At 34.9% G+C, this 7,317-nt stretch overlaps 1 non-coding gene across 1 annotated transcript; it reads right to left on the bottom strand.

Moving 5' to 3' along the window:
• Window positions 1–659: 659 nt before the first annotated feature.
• On the bottom strand, window positions 660–767 carry LOC124995210 (U6 spliceosomal RNA). Its single transcript, XR_007110678.1, has one exon. It is a non-coding gene; the product is annotated as a U6 spliceosomal RNA (small nuclear RNA).
• Window positions 768–7,317: the final 6,550 nt, after the last annotated feature.

Genomic DNA, 7,317 nt, shown 5'->3' with positions numbered 1-7,317 from the left:
TTTCATGAGTGGGTTTATAAGAGTTATTGATCAGTAATTTTTCTTTTCTTTTTGGTCTGTTTTTAGTGTTCTGGCAATATTGTCCTCAAAAAACAAGTTGGAAAGTGTTCTATCTTCTATTTTCTGGAAGATATTATGTAACATATATTAGGTGCCTTTTCTCTAAATGTTTGATAGAATTCTGGAGTGAAATCATATGGATAAATGAAAGAACTTTGCATAATTGATTATCTAATTGCAATTGGACTATTCAGATTACATTTCTCATCTTGGTTGAATTTTAGTAGTTTGTGATTTTCAAGGAATTGATCCATTTCTTCTAAGTTGTCAAGTTTATGAGCATACAGTTATTCGTGGTATTCCCTTATTATTTTCCTAGCAGTTGCAAATCTATATGATATCTCCTGTTTCAAATTTTATTTTGGTGATTTGCATCTCTTTACTTTGTGAGTCTTGGAAAAGGTTTCCCAATTTTATTATTTTTCTTTAAGAACTATCTTTTTGTTTCATTGATTATCACTGATTATTTTACTTATCTTCAGTTCATTTATTTCTGCTTTTATCATTAGTATTTCTTTTCCTCTTCTCGTTTCAATTTTACTATGCCCTTTCTTTTCCAGTGCTTAGATTATTGACTTGTGATCTGTAATTTTCTTTGTTTTAATATGGAACACTTCATAAACTTTGCGTGTTATCCTTGCACAGGGGCCATACTAATCGTCTCTATTTTGTTCCAATTTTAGTATGTGTGCTGCCAAAGCGAGCACGTGTACTTGTTTTAAAGTAAGTATTAATACTGTTCATACTCCCCTCAGTACTGCACTGCGTGCATTCCACATGCTTTGATGTGTGGCACTTTCATGTTCATTTAGTGTTATACATTGAAAAAAAACTTCTCCTCTAACAGTTCCTCTTCGACTCAAGGATTATTAAGCTGTGTGTTGCTTTCTTTTCACATTTGGAGTTTTTCCTGTTTACTTTCAGTTTTGCTTTCTAATTTGATTCGACTAGGGTCGAAGGACATATCTGTTTAAGACTTGGATTCTTTTAAATTTGTTGTGGTTTGTTTTATGGTCTAGAATATGATCTATCTTGATAATAGAAGATCTAGGCTGGTATTACCTATTAAAGTCACAATCTACCCTGTCGCTAGGAATCAAACCTTAGTTGAAGAGAACTGAACCAGACATGGAGCCAAAAGAGAGGTTGAAGAGGAGGTTCCTATCAACCAATGATTTCAAGGAGGAACTTAAAAGGAGAAAAAATCCTTACATGGTGGGGTCCTGTCACCATAAATCAGCACTAGGAAGTTGTACTAAATAAAGGCAGAAAAAGAGAATAATACAAAGAGACAATGGGGTTTGATGGGAGTGAGGGATGTGTGTAAGAGGAAGGCTTAGTATGGCTTACCAAAGGGAATCAAAAAGTCAAAGAAAATTCTTTCAGTTAAGGATGAGTAACATACTCAAGATCAAATGGCCAGTAAATAGCCAGCCAGGATGAAAAGGAAAGACTTTCTCATTCTACATGCATTGATTTTTTTCTCATTGCTTCTTACAAAAATAAGGAAAATAAATGAACACGTATAGCATCATAGAAGCATCACTAAAAAGAAACCAAAGCCATGTTGCAAAATTTAAAATAAATTTATCCAAATTTAGTAAGGTTACAATTTGGACTTGGCCAAACAACCCCATGTCCTTCTTTGGTGGTTAATGTAGATGCTCTAACATAAACATGAAATCTCAGTGACTTAGTGCAGTTATTTCTCTCTTCTTCATATGAAATCCAATTCAGCTGTGGTGGTAGAGAGCTTTATGTAGAATTAAAGGGACCAAGCCATTCTAATTGGAGTAAAATGAAATCTTAGAATTGTTTTAATTTGCATTTCTCTAATTACTAGAGATGTTCAACACTTTTTCATATATTTATTAATCACCTGTAAAGTGTTGTCCAGTTCCTTGGCCCATTTATTGATGCGTTCTTTATTAAGAACACAAACAATAATAGATGTTGGTGTAGATGTGGGGAAAAAGGCACACTTTTACATTGGTGGAGTTGCAGATTGCTGCAGCCACTCTGGAAAGCAGCGTGGAGATTCCTCAGAAAACTTGGAATGGATCCAACATTTGACCAGTTATCCCACTCCTCAGTTTATACCCAAAGGACTTAAAATTAGCATGCTATGTTTAAGGCAGCTCAATTCACAGTAACTAGATTGTGGATCCAACCTAGATGCCCTTCAATTGATGAATGGATAAAGAAACTGTGGTATATGTACACAATGGAATATTATTCAGCCATAAAGAAGAATCATATTATGGTATTTTCAGATAAATGGATGGAATTGGAGAATATCATGCTAATCCCCCAAAACCAAAGACCAAATGTTTTCCCTAATAAGTGGATGATGATACATAATGGAGGTGGGGGCTGAGAGGTGAGAGAAGAATGAAGAAGCTTTACATTATGTAGAGGGAAATGAGAGGGAGGAGAACTGGGGTATGAAAGATGGTGGACTGAGACAGACATCATTACCCTATGTACATGTATGATTACATGAATGGTATGAATCTACATCGTGCACAACCATAGAAATGAAAAGATGTGCCCCATTTGTGTACAATGAATCAAAATGCAGTCTGTAAAAATAAAAAAAAATTATAAAAAGAAAAGAAGAAGCAAAGACAGCACATGGGAAAAGAAAAAAGAAAAAGAAAAAGAAATAAATGGAGCAAGAATTCAGGAACTCAGGGAAAGTGAGAATCATTCCAAGGTGTTTCTCGGTGCTCACTTGCTGGTGAATTGCTGAAAAGAGTGTCTGATAACTTGAGAGGTTTCAATGGGTCAAGCCTGGAAATTATGTATATTATTTCATCCACATTTAATTGGTCAAAAAGTAGTCAGATGATATAATCATCCCTTAGTATCTTCAGTTGGTTCCAAGATCCCCATAGATTTTAGTTTACAATGTTCAAGCCCCTTATATGCAATGGTGTAGTATTTACATAGAACCTATGCGTGTCTTCCCATATACTTTGAATCATTCCTACATTACTTATAATACTTAGTACAATGTAAATTCTATGTAAATAGTTGTTACTTTGTATTATTCAGGGAATAATGACCAGAAAAAAATAGTCTCTACATGATCAGTACGGACACAATCATCTTAGTCCTGGTTGCACAGTACTCTCTCCAAGGTTGGTTGAATGCACAGATGTAGAGCTGGTGGATATGGACTACTGACTACATGCTCCAACGCAAAGGAGACCAAAAAACATACCCTAGGTTTATGACTAGGGGAAAAGTAAAACGATTAGGTGAACAGCTACCCAGTTTTGTCACACATTATGTACCCACCAAGGCCTCTTTACATAGCAAAACTATTTTACCAAAAGTCATTTATCAACAAATTGTTGCCACATTTCTTGATTTTGTATATTGGGCAAAAGACTTTGTCAGCACTCATAATGGCTATGCATAGGATTATTATTCTGCTGTTACAACTAAAAATTTAAAATCAGTTATTATCTACGTTGACAACATTAAGTAATGTCTAACTCCCAACTCATAATTAGTAGGGCATATTTTCTTTTATGGATACAATAGCTACCTTACCTATATGTCTGCTTTCCTTCTGTGAGAATGTATTTGTATAGAACGAGAAAGAAAGGATACCGAGAGGACTTTTCAATGGAAACAATTTGGAACCACTGAAACAGCAATGTTAACCAAAATGCCTCTTGCTGAACATGAGTCCTTGGATATACTCCAAAGCGGGGGAGAATTCTCTTTACTCATAAAAGTTTAGAGACAAGTGAAACTCAAATCTCTCTCTTGAGTGTTCACCATGCATGAGCATATTAAAGATTTTAAATAATCCTGCCATAAAGAAATCCTTTGGTTGTAACCTCATCTTTTCTAACACTTGTCATGGATCTGTGTTTTAGCACCATAGACCATTGTGATACGTCTGTGTGCAGATTCCCTCCTCAATTGAGCACCTTAGCTTTGAGTGTTACTTTCTATACTGAATTGCTTTAATGTATTTATTAATAGAAAAGCACTTTCACATTAATGATGTTATCTTCAAGTATATTAAAGTAGGATGAAAAGTATTTACTCTTTCTTAGTCTTCTGCAGTTATTAGCAATCTTAGCACTAAAAAGGGTGAACATTCATCTGTGCAGTTTTTCCTTGTTTTCTCTTAAAAGGATCTGCTTTTGTATAGAGTTTAATTTATTTTCCCCTTAGGCTCCCAAATTCACCTTAAGAATTTTGGACATCCTACTACCAATATTTCTTTATTCCATAGGAAAATTTCTCTCACTGGTGTGAACATGTCTTTTCAAGAATAATTTCAGGCCCTTCCTTTTACCTCCAGTTCTTCCATTTTATTTTAAATTTCCCCATCTATAATTTGAAACTAAACCAGGGACCAAATCTGAGAGGGTGTGTGAACTTGAGGGCAGAAGCATTGCTACCAAGGATGGCTAAATCTTTTTCTGGAAGGTGGCAGCAATTTACAGAATCTAGCAGGAGTGGTAGAGATATCAAAAGGTGACATCCATTTGTTTTTAGTTTATAACTCAGTGAAAAATTTGCAATTTTTATGATAGTATGAAAAACAAAAATAGAGCTTTAGTGTATTTTTTAAAATGACCATTTTTACTTGATACACTGTTGCCTCATTTTTTGCACATTAAAATGATTTTCTACTGGGTTTGGGAGATATAATATTGTGAAAGTTTGTTTTCCAAAAATAACATTTGGAGTAAGTTGAAATTTATAATCCATTATATTAAAATGTTTTTATAGGAAAAAATATTGCTCTTATCTTTTCTTTCTTTTTTCTTTTCCAGCATAGCTACAAGTTACTGTAAAGATATGTGAACTAATATTTACACATTGAGATTCACTGTCTGATTTGGTGCCAGTCTATTCCTGGTTTTACAAAATGACAGGCTGTTCCTTTCCCTGAATGTCCTCAATATGCCCCATTTGTACAGATCAACCACTGTCAATCTCCAGATGCCAGGGTGTTGGGTGTTTTTTTTTTATTTATTTTTTTCTTTTTTGGTTTCAGGGATTAAATCCAGGGGTGCTTAACTGCTGAGTCACATCCCCAGTCCTTTTATATTTTATTTTGATACAGGGTCTTGCTAAGTTGCTTTGGGCCTCACTAAGTTGCTGAGCCTGGCTTTGAACTTGCAATCATCCTGCCTCAGTCTCCTCAACCACTGGGATTATACCTGCATGCCACCGTGCCTGGACAGGGTGATTTTTTTTAAAATTTTTTAAGTTTAGTAATAATCCTATTTGTTTTTTTTTAAATTTTTAATTTGTTCCTTTTTATTATACTTGACAGCAGAATGTATTTTGACATATCATAAATACATGGAGTATGACTTCCCATTCTTGTGATTGTACATGATGTTAGGTTACACTGGTCTTGTATTCATATATGCACATAGGAGGGTCATGTCCGATTCATTCTACTCTCCCATTCCCAACCCCCATCCCTTCTTCCTATTCCCCACCGTCCAATCTGGTGAACCTCCACTCCTCCCCTGCCACAAACCAAACAAAATAAAAAATACCTCCTCACAAACCAAACAAAAATAAAAAGCCACCACCACCACCACCAACAACAACCATAGCAAAAATCTTGCTGATAGCAATGGAATATCCCGCTTTCTTCATTTTGGGTAAACCTTATAAATTTGGATTAAGACCATAAGAAATCAAAATATTTATGGGACCATAGTATAGTATTGGTTTGGCTTTCAGGAAATCAGAAAATAGTTTTGGTTTTCCAGGGGCTGCTAAGACTAAGAATCTCAGTGTAGGTTAATGTGAAAGAAATTTTCTGTGTCCATACTTCTAGTATATAACTATTAGCTACATGTAATTATTGAAATTAAAATGGAACAAAATTAAGTAGTTAGTTCCTCAATTACACCAGCCATATTTCATATGCTCAGTAGCCACATGATGCTAGTGGTTACTGTAAGGGACAGTGCAGATTTTAGAATGTATTCATCATTGCCGAATGCTATAATGAAAAGAGCTAATCTTGGGGGTAATTTTTATTTTCATTTCATATATGAAAGACAAAAAGCAAGAACTGCATCTGATTATTAGTTCAGTTTAATTTGTTTAAATCAGTCTTAGTTATTCAGATATTAGATACTTTTCCAAATGACAGTATAATCTACTAGAAGGGAATATTGGATAAGCAAGCTAAGATGACAAGAGTTCATCCTCAGCATAAACTTATGGGAAACTAATTGCATTTTTTTTTTTATGTTGAAAAGCAAGCTATAGACATGTGAAGAAAAGAGTTAACAGTAAGTCTGACCGCTATTCTTAAAAAGGTCTGTTTGTAAGGTTGACTTTTGGCTGGCATATGGGAACTTGGATTTAGGAGAATTCTCATCATTTCCTCATAAGAGTGGTTCCTGGTGCCAAAAATGCTTGTACAAACAATATGGTTTATACTGAACACCTGCTTTTCTTCTGGGAGTCTGGAATTTGTGTAAGTGCCAGGGAAAGGGTGCCTACATCATTAGCCCCCAGTGAAAAACCTTAGCCCCGAGTGTGTAATAACTTCCCTTGTAGACCTCTTACACTTGTTATAATGTATAGGTGGGGGAATAAAGCATATTCGGTGTGATTTCCATTGGGACGAGACTCTGGAAGCTCATGCTTGATTTATCTTGAACTTTGTCCCATATACCTTTTCCCTTTGCTGATTTTGGTTGTGTCTTTTTTGAAGTAGTAATTCATGACTATGAATATGACTATATGCTGAGTCTTATGAGTCCTTCTAGCAAAGTACTACCCCTATGGCTAGCCTTGTGGACCCTCAACAAACCTCATAATTATGTTGAAAGGGTAATAGGAAGTCTGAAGCTTGGGAATAAGTCGGACTCCAAACACGGTACCATATAGTTGCAAATCATTGTTAATAATTTTGAAAGGAAGAAAAAATTAGACAAAAATTTATTTTAAAAATGCACAATATAGTTTAAAAGGAAAATAAAAGATATAACTATATGAGTAGATTATGTCTAGAATATTTAAGGCATAATCATGTGATACTGTTTATATTAACTAGGAACCCTTTGAATCCCTACAGTATAGAGATTAGAGGGAAGATATAAAGTAACAAAAAATGGAGGACTCCATGCCTTTCAATATCCACAGGAAAACTTCCAACGCAGTCTGGAAATGTGAGCTGGAATGGTTAAGATAAGAATTTCAGTGAAACTAAATAGCAGTCATCCCTCCTTGGACGAAGTTTAAAGAAAC

This window comes from Sciurus carolinensis, chromosome 10 (genome assembly GCF_902686445.1).
Source record: "Sciurus carolinensis chromosome 10, mSciCar1.2, whole genome shotgun sequence".
Taxonomy (NCBI): domain Eukaryota; kingdom Metazoa; phylum Chordata; class Mammalia; order Rodentia; family Sciuridae; genus Sciurus; species Sciurus carolinensis.
The sequence above is the reverse complement of the archived record's forward strand: the minus strand, read 5'-3'. Positions and strand labels throughout refer to the sequence as shown.